This window comes from Ambystoma mexicanum, chromosome 5p (assembly GCF_040938575.1).
Source record: "Ambystoma mexicanum isolate Mex_15411 chromosome 5p, UKY_AmexF1_1, whole genome shotgun sequence".
Classification (NCBI taxonomy): domain Eukaryota; kingdom Metazoa; phylum Chordata; class Amphibia; order Caudata; family Ambystomatidae; genus Ambystoma; species Ambystoma mexicanum.
Window position 1 is genome coordinate 662,303,573 of NC_090930.1, and position 13,358 is coordinate 662,316,930.

Consider the following 13,358-nt stretch of genomic DNA (forward strand, 5'->3'; position numbering starts at 1 on the left):
CTTAACCATCCTTCTAATATATAGGCCACCCGGCCCCATTGGCTCATTCGAAGCAGACCTATCCAGCCTCCTAGCCAACAACATAAAAGACACCACCCAAATATTATTGCTAGGCGACTTGAATCTAGGACTAAACGACCCTGACGACAAATCAGCACAAGCTATAGCCAACATGCTAGATGAACACGGCCTAATCCAAAGAGTGCTCACCCCCACCCATAATAAAGGTAGGACCTTGGACTGGATCGCCACTCTAAACTGCGACACCGTCATTACCAAAACCACTCCCCAGCACTGGACAGACCATCACCTCATTGACTTCACCTTATCTCTCAATAAAGAAGTCAACAAAAGAAAAATCATGGCACCACCACTACCCACTAGAGCAAAAAAAAACATAACCCCTGACAACCTCCTACCACTACTACTGCCAACCCTCAATGCTCTCCCCGATAATCTAAAACCAGAACGCCTAGTAGAAAACTATAACAATACCATAAAAAAAGGACTAGACATCATTGCCCCTCTAAAACTGCAAAAAAGCAAACAGCAAGCCCACCTGAACACCTGGTTCACCCCACATCTGAAAGAACTTAGACTGCACAAAAGAAAACTTGAAAGCCAATGGCGCAACTCCCCTACAGAAGAGAACAAATCACAACTCAAACTTTATGCAAACAACTACAAAAAAGAAATTCTACTCACCAAAAAGAAACTATTCAATGAAAGAATCGAAAAATCGAGCTCCAACACCAGAGAACTATTTGCTATACTAAGGGAACTAGAATCCCCTATACCCCCACCAGACAATATAATTAAAGATAAAGTATGGTGCACCAGCGTCCAAAACGCCCTAACTAATAAAATCAAAACTCTCCAAACCAAAATCGCTCTGAAAAAAGACTCTCTCACCACCAATGAAGCATCTCCCAGCAACCACGACAAAACAGCCAACCGTCCAGGCCAGAATCTCTTCAGATTTACCAAAATATCTATCCCAGAAACAGAAAAAGTTATAGCCTCACTTAAACCATCTAACTGCAAAGGCGACAACTGCCCTCCCCAGATAATCAAGGATGCTGCTAGGGATCTAGCCCCCTTTATAACCAAGCTGATCAACGCATCCTTCTCCTCCAACACCATACCAAGTAACCTCAAAGAATCTTGGGTCCTGCCTCTCCTCAAGAAGCAAACCCTAGACCCCGCTATTCCCACCAATTACAGGCCCATCACCACGGTGCCATTCCTGTTAAAGATAATAGATAGAGTAGCATACCTGCAGATTCAGCAATATCTTGAAACTCACAAACTACTGGGCACCCACCAATCAGGCTTCAGACCGAAGCACGGCACCGAAACAGCCTTAATCGATCTTAAAACCCAGATCAATGAGATTAACGACAAAGGGAACACTGCCATGTTACTACTCCTCGATCTGTCGGCAGCATTTGACCTGGTAGATCACGCAGTCCTGTGCGAACACCTGGCCTCAGCAGCCCACTTCTCGAAAGAGGCCATAGCCTGGATCCAATCATTCTTGGACAACCGAACTATGAGGGTCTTCTCCACCCTAGCCTCAGCAGACCCCATTAAAATAACCTGTGGGGTGCCCCAAGGCTCCTGCGTCTCTCCCACCCTCTACAATATCTTTACCAAGCCCCTATTTGACAAGTTGGACAGACTGGGTGTCTCATATACCAATTATGCAGATGACACCCAGATCCTCATACCCCTTTCAGGCAACTACGCTTCAGATACGGCCTTGGTAAACAAAATATATCTCATCATTCAGGCATGGATGGCCACACACGGTCTATGTCTAAATGATGAGAAAACCGAAATCCTGCTCCTCGGATCCAATACCAATCTCAAAAAACTCAGTTCCAACTATAAGGCCTTCAACATTGATGGCAACACCATCACAGTGGCCAAAACAGTGAAAACACTAGGCTTTCACCTTGATGCAACCATGTCACTAAAAAAACAAGTTAACTCACTAGCATCCTCCACCGCCTACACATGCAAGCTAATTAGGGCAAGTAGAGCCTTCCTCACCCAAGCTAGCTGCATCATCATAGCCAACGCCCTAATACTATCCAAACTGGACTATTGCAACGCCATGTACCTAGGAGCCAACAAATGCATAACCAACAAACTACAGACACTACAAAACAACGCTCTCAGAACAGCCCTCAACCTACCCTCCAAGGAACACATCTCCAACAAAAGGAGAGAACACAAATGGCTTAAAATCCACGACCGCATCTCCCTCAAAACGGCATCACTCACCTACAAATGTTTAAACAACGCAGCCCCCCCCTATCTCGCATCCAGAATAAAGAAAAAAACGTCCACCCGCCCCACCAGATCGATTAATTCCTACTGCCTGCAGGTACCCAATTTCAGACAAAAGAAAACCGGCGGCAGCAGCTTCCCTGTCTTGGCAGCCCAACACTGGAACGCCCTCCCACTCTACATTAGGACAGACCAATCCTACTATAGCTTCAGGCGAAACACCCTCACTTGGCTGCGGGCCAATGATCCTCACGACTAACCCTGCCATCTAATCTGATCATGCCAGTGCTATAACCTGACTACCATGCACAGCCTTAAATATGTAAATATGTAAATGCAACCGAACTGCCCCTATGCACAGCACTAATTATGTAAATTTGTAAGCTTTCGCTCAATTATATGTATATATGCATATCCCACACAATGTAACTGTAAATGTAATGCTCTTTTTCTCATGCCTATCTTATTCTGTAACCAAGTTTTTATGTAATCCTATCTTCCTGACCTCTGTTGCGCCCTGTTACCTCTGGGTTTTGCGCGCTATACTAAATAAATAAACAAACAAACAAACAAATAAACAAACAAACCCAGCTGAGACAGGACTGGGAAGAGGAAGCCGGGGAACCCATGAATGATGGGTTGTGGGAGATGGCCCAGTGATACCATAAAAATGTGTCTAGGAATGCGAGGCTGCAACAGATTCAGCTATATGTTACCATAGAGCATACATGACCCCCCCAAAGGATTGCTCGATTCAAGAGCGCAGGAATACAAACATGTCCCAAATGCGGGGAAGTGAACACAGGGATTATACATATATTCTGGGCATGCCCAGAAATTGGAAAATTCTGGGGAGAAGTGGCCCACCGCCTTATCAAGAAAGGGACCACGCTAGATATGGAATCTGTGTGGGTATGCATGGTGGGGGGGGGAGGGTTCTAGACCATGCACACTTAGACATGGGAGTAAATTCAAGGACTTGGCCTACATACTTGCCAAGCGCAGAATTGGCATGGGGTGAAAAGCAAGCAATAGGCCAAAAGTAGATGTCTGGTGGCACGATCTCCAGAAATGGGCAGAGGCGGAAACGGCGGTATGGAATGAAGCGCCCAATAAGGGGGGGCGGGGGGGAACGGGGAAGCGGAAATTCTGATGGCTTGGAGACACCTGGGGGCCACACTGTCTGGGTTCACCCAGGCCTGCCTAAGTAAACATGATTCTTCCGGGACTACAGAGGAGGTACCCCTAGAGGAAACAACGGCGAAGGGCGAAGTGGAGTAGGCTCGAGTTAAGGGGGAGGTTAATGAAGAGGCAGTGGACGTTTTACAATACTGTATATGCTGCTTGAAATTACACATGCACTGTTGGGTTTGTTTTTTGTTGATTGGTTGTTATAAAAACGAATAAAAATGTTTTTTAAAAAAAGTAGACAGTGACTCGCAATACCCTTGGGGCAATCTGGTATGTTCCCACTTTGTGTTACGGTACATAAAGCTTGTCAGGTCTTGTGAATCCGGGTGTAGCAGTATGGAGAAAAAAGGCATTTTTGAGGTTGATCACGGTGAACCGTGTTGCCTCCGCTGGGATGCTGCATAGTATTGTAGCTGGGTTAGCCGCTACTGGATACTCTGCCTCTACAATGTTATTAAGGGGTCTCAAATCTTGTATAAAACACCATGATCCCCCCGTTTGCCTTGCAGAAGGAGTACACCACGGTATTGCAAGGGGATTCTGATGATACTAGGATGCCTCGTTCAATAAAGGCGCTTATCGTTTCATAAATGCCCTCATCTGCTTCTTTTGACAATGGGTACTGCTTAACTCTAGGTAGTATGGCTCCTTTCTTTAGCTTTATTTTCACCCCCCCTATGCTTTTAATGCACCCCACGTCATAGGGGCTCATCGTCCATAGCAACGTCAGTACCTTGGCTAAGTCCTCCTCACAGAATGGGGGTGGTGCTGGCAGGGGTGCTTCTAATGCCATCGTCATTTTTTGGGGACACCTCTCTGTATGTTAATCGTAACCAGAAGTACACACTCATTCCCATCATCATCTTGCTTGTACCCGGATCTTGTGAGAATAGTTCCTCATCTGACACTTGCATCCATCTGCACCCTTCTGCTATTACTGCCCTCCATGCCTTCGCTTCATCATCTAGGGTGTGTACTGCGATCCAATCCTCTCATGCTACTATTCCTTCTATGTCTATAGACACAAAGGACCCTTCTTTCTCGTCTGTTGGAGTCTCTGGTCTAATGAGGTACTCACCTGGTCTTCTCTATACCTTCTCTGCAATCCCTGGTAGCCACGCCAACGCCATGTCTGTTCCGTATTGAAATACCTCGGGGACTGCAGGTTCCCCTCTGTACACTCCTGCCACAGTATGCCTGAGTATTTGCCTTGCCATGAGCATGTGTATGCCTGGTGTTGAGCACATTATGCATTTATCTGTGAACGAGATAGTCATGTTCAACCTACTCATTATGTCGCGCCCATAGATGTTTACAGGCGCATGTTTGGAGTATACTAGGGATAGTGAGAGGTCATGGTCCCCGATACATAAGGGGATGTGATCAGTGAATGGAACCACTTCCCGAGCCCCAGAAAAACCTTGAGTGTTCATGGCATCACCTGACAAATTGCATTTCCCCTCCTGTATACACAACCTAGTAGCCCCCCGTATTAACCAGAAAGGAAAAAGTCTTGTCACCTATCACCACCTTTATGCGAGGTTCCCCCACAGGGTTAGGTAATAGGATGGGACACAGCAAGGTAGTCTGTGGGCTGTCCTATTGCAGGTATAGGGATTGTCCGTTGCCAGTGTAAGGGTTGTATCCCATTATTGTCACCCCTTCAATCCTTGTTATTGGCACTGACACTGCTGTGTCCATTTGTTGCTGTGCACCATCTTGCAATTGTGTCAACTGTTGTGCAGTCTGTGTGTGTGTTGTTGCTGTTGTGGTTGTGACATTCCCTTTGTTTGGTGCGGTGCTGGTGGCTGCTGTATGCCTTGCTTTTGTCCCATGGGCGGTTGTCCGGCTTGTTGATAATACCCACTTTGGCTCCCTTGGTAGTTTTGTTGCCCCTGCTTGCCTCACCCTTGCTGTGCTGCTCTGTATCTACATGTGCCTGAGATGTGGCCTACCAGTCTGCACGTCCAGCATTGGGGTGGTTTGCGTGCCTGCCATGGAAATCCTCCCCCTCGTTCCCCCTTGGCCTTGCAATCCCTGCTGTTGGTAGCCCCTGAACCCACCTCCGGGATGGTGTGCTTGTGGCCTGAAGCCCCGCCCCCTTATAAATCCTCCCCTGCCCCTGACATTTTGTTGGTACCCGCCCATGTAACTCCACCCCATTTGTTGTTGGTACTGTTGTGTTGGCGATTGCTGGGGCGGTTGTTTTTGGATCAGTTGGGACGCTGCTACCCGAGTTGGTGGAGCAGGGCTGGCGATTACTGCTCCCTCTAAGGCGTATTTTGACAATTTCTTCTGTACCAGTTTAGCTTAGTCTGCTTTCCTATCCTCTGCCTTCTGTTTCATCCTCTCCTGCCATAACCTACAGTGGTGCACCATCGTTAGTTGCATTTCTGGCCAAGCCTTAGCCTCCATTCCCACTAACTTCTTCAGTTGCCTCTGCACCGGTTCCAGCAGCCCTTGTATTAAGATATGGTAGAAGATAGCTATTGTTTTGTCCCACGGCTCTCGAGTTTCAAGGCGCCAGAGCTCATGAATCTCTTGAATGTAGTTAAAAGGGTTCTTATCACCACGCATTTTGCATGAGGTGATTGCCCCTATATCTGAAGTGTTGGGGTACTGTATTCGTAGTGCTTACCGCACCACATGCCTGCAGTTCTCAAATGGGGACCCATCATGTGCTGTGTTTCGTGTTGTCACTCCTATAAACACCCCCCTCTTCCAGATGTCATCTGCAGTGCCACTGAATATTGATACCAATAGCCCCTTCACGTCCCCCACTGCCAGCCTATGCCCCGCTGTCTGTTTCTCCATTTCATATATCCACTTCCCCGCACCTCCACTGAAGGATGGCAACCTATTCTTAATGTTTTCCATATCCACTTGTTTCCCGGGTATATACTGTGGCCTCGTTCCCCCTCTCTCTAGTACGGGGCATTTGTGAATATTCAGCCCTTTCTTCCAGTGTCCGTATATGCTGCTGTACCTCGATGGTGTCTCCCTCATCCTCCATGTCTGCTCTTAACTCTGATGTCTACATTATGTGACCCGTGTGGGATTGTCCGTGTTCCTGTGTGCCCGCCTCGCTGACAGGAGTGCCGCCTGTTCTGTGTTGCCGCTGTCCCATCTCTTCTGCGCCCAGGGAAGTTGCAGAGCCTATTCGTGTGGGGCGTATGCGGGGCCTCTGCTGCCTCTGAGTTCTCAGTCGATTTGCTAGTCTGCTGCCCTCCACTCTTTTCATCTTGTGTCCTGCACTCCCATGACGTCCCCGTGCCTATGCGTGTGCGTGTAATGTAAAGTTTGCTTAGCTCTCCCTTGCCTACATCATTGCTATCCTCGTCTTCATCACTACAGAACCCATCAGAGAATGTCAGTTTACGCGGCACTGGGTAGCGAACCGTTACGCTTTCCAGATCAAGATTTGTAAACTTTGCCACATTCGTGTCTGCCCGCTGTATAGCATTCTGTTGTGCAGACTCCGTCTGCTGTCTACCGGCGTTCCCATGCTGCTCTGGGGTTGCTGCTCCTCACGTTCTGCCTCCTCTGCCCTTTTCCTATCTATCTTTGCCATTACCTCTTTGCTTACCTTCCGCAGCACTTAGTCTTCACCCCGCTGATCCCACGCTTCCCCTGTCAATGCTAACCTCAGCCCCTTTAGCCTACTTTCCTACAATATCCTCTGTCTCCAATATGCAATTTCCCTCTCGGCTTTGGCCCGTTCGTTTTCTTGCGCTCGACGCCCTTTTGTTTCCGTACTCACCATGCTCCTTCCTCCCGCTGTCACCCCTCTCCGCTCCCTCTCCTCTGCCTCCTCACGTTCCCTTTTCTCCTGCTTCGCCTTCTCCTGTCGTTCTAGTTCCAGCTGCGATTCCCCGTCCCTTTTGTTCTAGTTGTTTCACTAATGCATTCCTTTTCTCTTTCAACTCCACTATTCGTGCCTGTAACCTTACCTCTTCCTCTTCCCTTAGCTGGCCCTCAGTCGTGTCTTTTGTTGACTTGCCCCTGCATCCTTTCCCCCAACTCCAATTCCTCTATTCCTTTTGTTGCCCCTTCTGCCTCTTCTGTTGTTGTCCCTTGTAATTTCAATAGTACTTGCGCGGCTATCCATTCATCTGGATCTATTCCTGATATTTCGTTCTTTGCCTCCTTGAGCCCTCTCTCATCAGCATCTGGGCTACTTACTTCTGCCCGTGGATCGTGCGCGGTTGGGGCATATGGGGGTGGTTTATACGTAGGGTTCAAGTAACCTTCAGCTGCAGTTAATTCTCAGGGCTCTGCAGCTTCCTTTAGCTCTCTAAGCGGGTACAATCCCTGTTCCTCCTCTTCATCTGTCCCGTCCAAGACAAGGCTGGGCTGTGAGGGAGGCGGGGCACGAGTGCCCCGCCTCTTCCTTTACCTCTTGTATGCTCAACATCCCAGGGTAGTACCCTTGGAACATTCTCCACAACTCGAATATTTCCAGATGGTTTGCCAACTTCTTTCCCTTATATGTGTTGTGTAATTATGTGAGTAGTGACTAACACATCCTTCGAGAAACTGCCGTTAGGCGGCCATGGTACAGTTATTTTCCCCCATCTGTACCCTTGGTCCATTCAACACTGTATTTGACTATTTCATCCCTGTAAGTGGGCAACATCTTGCATATATGTTGGATTGGGGTCATTACCTTCCCGTTTGCCCCGTAGGGTATTCCTCCCCCAACCCCGTAATACATTGCTGTGTCATATTCATACCGCTTACCTGAAATCAAATTGAGGGTTTCGATTTTCCGCTGTCAAACAGGGGTAGAAAGTTTATTAGTTATGCAGTTCAATCTTCAAATTAGCCATGCGTGCGGCCTCTAACAACCACACCACTTGTGTGACGCACCCTCACGCTACAGAGCTGTCGCTACTACTCAGCACACTCCCTCAAAGTCTAAGGTTCCCTGCGGCTTTATGCCTTACGCGACATAGCCCACCTCTGTTTGTGTTGCCGCCTCCCGGAACACCCTTTCACTGCGACTGTACACTTGATGCGGCGTATTCTAGTACCGACCCGCCTTTACTGTGCGGCGGCCGCTCTGCATGCCCTTAGATCACGTGCTGGGGCTGTCCGCGCACAGCTCCCAATTCACCTGTGTTGTGAGTTTCAACACTGAGTTGCGAGTCTCACATGGTATCCTATGTGATGACCTATGGGTGACATCACCAACCTAACACTCCATAATCACTGCATCGCACGCAGTACACATGAATCCTTCGCCACCCCATTTTCCCATATATACAACCCCGCAATCACCACAACTGTCTCCCACCTCACCGTAGTGGAGTATACGTCATCAACAAATTCTTTCTCTTATTCCATAATTGAACTGCACTCGTCGCATCGCCTGACGTGTGATACGCTTCTCACCAGGGAAACTTAACCAGTCAATTACCTTCCGCAATCTTAAGATAGCCACAGCTAACTTCTACGGGAATCCGACATCTACTCATCGAACTAAAACGCTCAATAAATAGGAGAACACCACATAATCGCCGAACTACAACGCCGACTCATAGGAAATCCACATCCCTGCACATATGTTCACTGTCCAGCTCTCTAGGCACAACAATCCTCCCATCCCATGGGGCCCACCGTTCTGCTCCCCGAACCGCTCCTTAGGACAAGATGGCCTACCTCTGCTTCGTTCCCTATATTCCTACACCGCCTTGATACAGAACATTGCGACAATGTTATACCACCCGCCACCCTACTTTCACATCCTCCCCCCTCCCGCACAAGTGGTTGTTGCTCGTTGGGAGGACCACACCTACATTTAGGCGCACGTCTGTTGGCGCCGCTTGGCTGCTAGCTCCCCTCCCACTTGGCTCGTCTCGCCTCCTCTGGACCACATGTGGACATTCGCCAACCGTGGACGGGATACATTTCTCAAGTCGGCTCCCAACGGCCAATTCTCCGGTTGCGCTGTCCAGTAGTGTCGCAATTCCGTGAGGGTCCTGCAGTCCGCCGAAGTCTGACGGCGGAGGGGGCCGCACCTTTCCGAGCTGACGTCACCAGCGGTCTTGCTGGGGTCTCAGGAGCATATCTCAGCGGTGCCTCCAATTCTGGGGTCAGCAGAGCTGTACCAAGGGTCCGCGGACCTCCAGCTCATGGAAGGCCCCAACTCCTTCAAAGTCCCAAAGAAGTCGAGGTCCACACAAAGAGCAAGGAGTACTGCCGTTTATTAGACCAAACAGGCAGGGATAACATGCATGAAACACAATCGGGTCCAGACACGTCTCCTTGATTTTGGGCTTGCAGGCCCTTTTTGAGTTGTCGTGACATCACAACCTTAGTCCCTTGCCAAAACCCGTCCCCAAAACCTAATGCCACTCTGCGTTGGTTCTCGGGGCAGTAGGTCCAATATAGAGACGTATAGAGCACCTGGTTATTCGTGGCTGCTGGGTCAGGTGGTGTGCTTGGGTCGTCACTAAAAATTGTTGTTACTTCGGAAATGTTACATTAGGAATTGTGATGATTGGCTGAGGAGTCCAGCCAGCTGCCCCTGTCCCCCAGTGTCCTGATTGGTCAGGCCGCGGACCCTCCCACCCCCCGAGCATGGGATCGCCGTTGTTCCCAGCCCGCAAGACACCTGCTGTCATACCCGTAAGGTATGACTATGTGACAGTATGTAACAATAGGGAGTCTTACTACTGACATGAGAGCGGTCCAGTCCCAGTGCATGCTGTAGATGGATTGTTGCAATATTGTTGCAAGTCTTGGTCTCAACCGTGAGATGGCTGCATCTTCCCAGCTTCCAGATCTTGGTGTCGTATCAGGTCGGCTGGATCACGTGTGCGGAGACCGCTGGAGAAACCAAATTGCTTCGATTTAATTTGTATTTTGCCTTGGGGGTATTGTCTTCTATGGCTGGGCCCAACGGTGCTTGGTTAATAGAGAGAGAATGTTGCTTGCAACATTGCGACCTTGGCGTTGGCAGCCTCGCCAGGGAGATTCTGCTCACTCAGCAGCTTGCAGCTTCAGGATGTCTACGAGACGAGTTATAGTGTGCTGGAGTGGTCTGGGGCCTACTTGGGTTCAGCTACGTTTCCAACATAAGTGTCCATAGGTTAGAGCAAGCCACGGATGGTCGGGTCCCTCGTGTGCTCTGGTCCATCCATAGGGTTAGTAGTATGTAGCGTCTGCAAGCACTAGACAGGCTCCTCTGGCATCTTGCGATTCTGCAGTGCGGTAGCAAGTCTATATGAAAAACAATAAAAGTGCAGACAGTTTGTGCGTTACTGTCCTCTAACTCATACAACTGTACGCATATATTCTTTGTGTAAATTGATGTATGACTGTCCCGAATGTACAGGCTGCACATGTGCTTCCTGTCCAATGCAGGTATGTCATAATGGTGTCTCTAACAAATTGCAGCATGGCGTGTGGAATGCTTAATAGAGTTGACTCATATAGTCGCTTCCAGCTCGATCCAGATTATTGGTGCTTAGGTCGGCTAAGACCCGTGCCATTGTGGGGTTGAGTGGTCGGATATCTGAGTGCCGTGCGTGATGTGACCCAACGTTGGGAGTGGCGTGGCCAGGTGCAGTTTCACATGATAGGCCGTTATGTCGGGAGTGCTTCTTCCGGTTAGGGGCTCCTTCTGGAGGGAAGGGACATTCCGATTTTCCTTCTTCAGCCTCCTCCCTTTCAGAGATCCAACCATGTTCGTATGCATATCTGGTTGTTTGTTGGATTTTGGTCTTGATCTCGGTGGTTGGGTCCTTTTTGAGTTTCCTGTAGTTTGTTCTGTCCTCCAGGAGATAGGTTACCATCTTTCTGTACTGGATCGTGTTCCGGACTGCAATCCCCACGCCCTCCCACCCTTGTCTGCAGTTTTGATAACCAAGTTTTTGCTTTCTGCTAGGTGTTTCAGAGCTTGATGCTCCTTATTGGACATTGTGACGGAGGATATGGGGCCCATTCTGCAATTGCTGATTGCTTGTCTTATTCACTTCTTGAAGGTTATGATTGCAGGTGGCGTTTCATTCTCACTTGGGCAAAATGATGACTTGGTGCATAGTTCTGTGTCTGCATCCATTGAATTGTATTGTGAATCGCTGAAGTGCGCTTTGAGGAGTATGGTCCTGAAAATGCTGAAGTTCCTTGTCCAGATTGAACCAATTAGTTGGATTTGTTGGCACATAAGTAAGTGTGGTGGATTTTAAAGCTAAGCGCGCTTACCAAAAAGGACTCAATGAGGCTACTCCAGTATACCAACAGAATGGAGTATGTCCTCTTTTTGCCAACCAGCCCAGGTACAAGTGGAACCATATCCTTGACCCACATTCAGACCTTTTTTGCAACCATGCCAATGTATTTTGACAATCCACACCATAAGGACAATGCCAAGATTGGGAATTGCCATTTCGACAGTGCATGAGCTCACATGCCATTTCTTTCAGCGGTTCCCCACAAGCGCGGCCTATTCCACTCTAGAGCTTCCATCTATACATTGCCGCCACTGGCAAGTGAAACCCTCCTTCCTTATACAGGATTCTATGGCCCATCATCTATGAGCCACATTATCCTATACACCTGCTAAGTCCTTAACACCATCAGTATGCACGCACAATGACCCCTCCATGTGCATTGCAACCTAATTTCAGTCATGCGCACATTAGAGCTTTGCTGGATCACACAAATACCGGGTCCACTTACATCCGGCGTTCCGCGTGAGTCAGTAGGCTGCATTTGGTAAATGTGTGCCCATACACAACGATAGAAACCACTTTTCGGCATTCCGCACAGCTCACCCCACATATATTTTCACAAGCGGCATACCACGTTACCAGAACAACAAATAACTCAAACATTAAGATGCACCCATGCATGCAATGCAGAACAGGTACTAATCTCCAGCGCATGCGCCTCTCACGCCACCATACCGGTCCACTGTGATGGGAGCCCGAGATAGGAGCAATCCGTGAGACACTGCGACTCTACAAAAGCATCCATAAACCAAAACGTAAAGCCTTTTCTTGGAAGCTGGCAGACAGATTAGCGATACGGCCCGAGACACAACTGCACCTGCAGGTTTGGGCTGTATCTTAACACCGAACACGAGCATCAGTACGACATGCTGCTTTCCTTCTTTTCTTACAGCACGCACTAACACTTAAGCAGACGGAAAAGAAGAAAGCTTATTTTTGGGGAAAGGCAGGGATCCTAACAGCAGCATCAGAGCACCCGCACGTCTCAAACCGCTAAGACGCAGCGCTCAAGGTAACACATTTTTTCTTCAACTAAACAGCCTTTTTATGTCCATAGAGCTGGTGCCCAGCCATGCTGAACGGGTTGTGGCACTATGTGCCAGAGGCCAACTCTACCACTGAACCTGCCCTTATTTACTTCCAGAGCAGAACGCCAAACCCTGGCTATGTGCTAATCACAAGCACAGAGACCACAGCCGGAAAACACTGCAGCACCATTAGCAGCCACCAAGAAGGAGGACACAGGCATAAGTCCCCGTCCCGCTTGCATCCACCAAGTTCCCAGGACACACCCAAAGTTTGCGCACTCCCTCCATTGAGGACGACTGAGACTCCTTTCCCCGTCATTTTAACTTTACACCCATCCCCCTAGAGATCCCTCTCTCTAGGTTCCAGTTTTGTTCTTCTAAATCATTTTACAAATACCACATATATGCGTTTCCTTTTCCCCTTCCCCCCACCCTTGGAGAGACACGATCCGAGGCCTGGAAGAAGGTGTACCCAGCCAGAGCCGAAACGCTATTGGACCTAGCACTTTGGCTGCTAAGAAGTCCAGCTTACACCGAGGGAGCATCCCCCAGGCATAGACCTATGGATCGGTCATCGCTTGCTTCCCTTTGATACTAGGACACATGC

General features: G+C 48.8%; 1 protein-coding gene across 2 annotated transcripts in view; it reads right to left on the reverse strand.

The window, feature by feature from the left end:
- The window catches only part of GLA (galactosidase alpha), a 302,341-nt gene that overhangs the window by 182,562 nt on the left and 106,421 nt on the right, over positions 1–13,358 (reverse strand). The window lies entirely within an intron of this gene.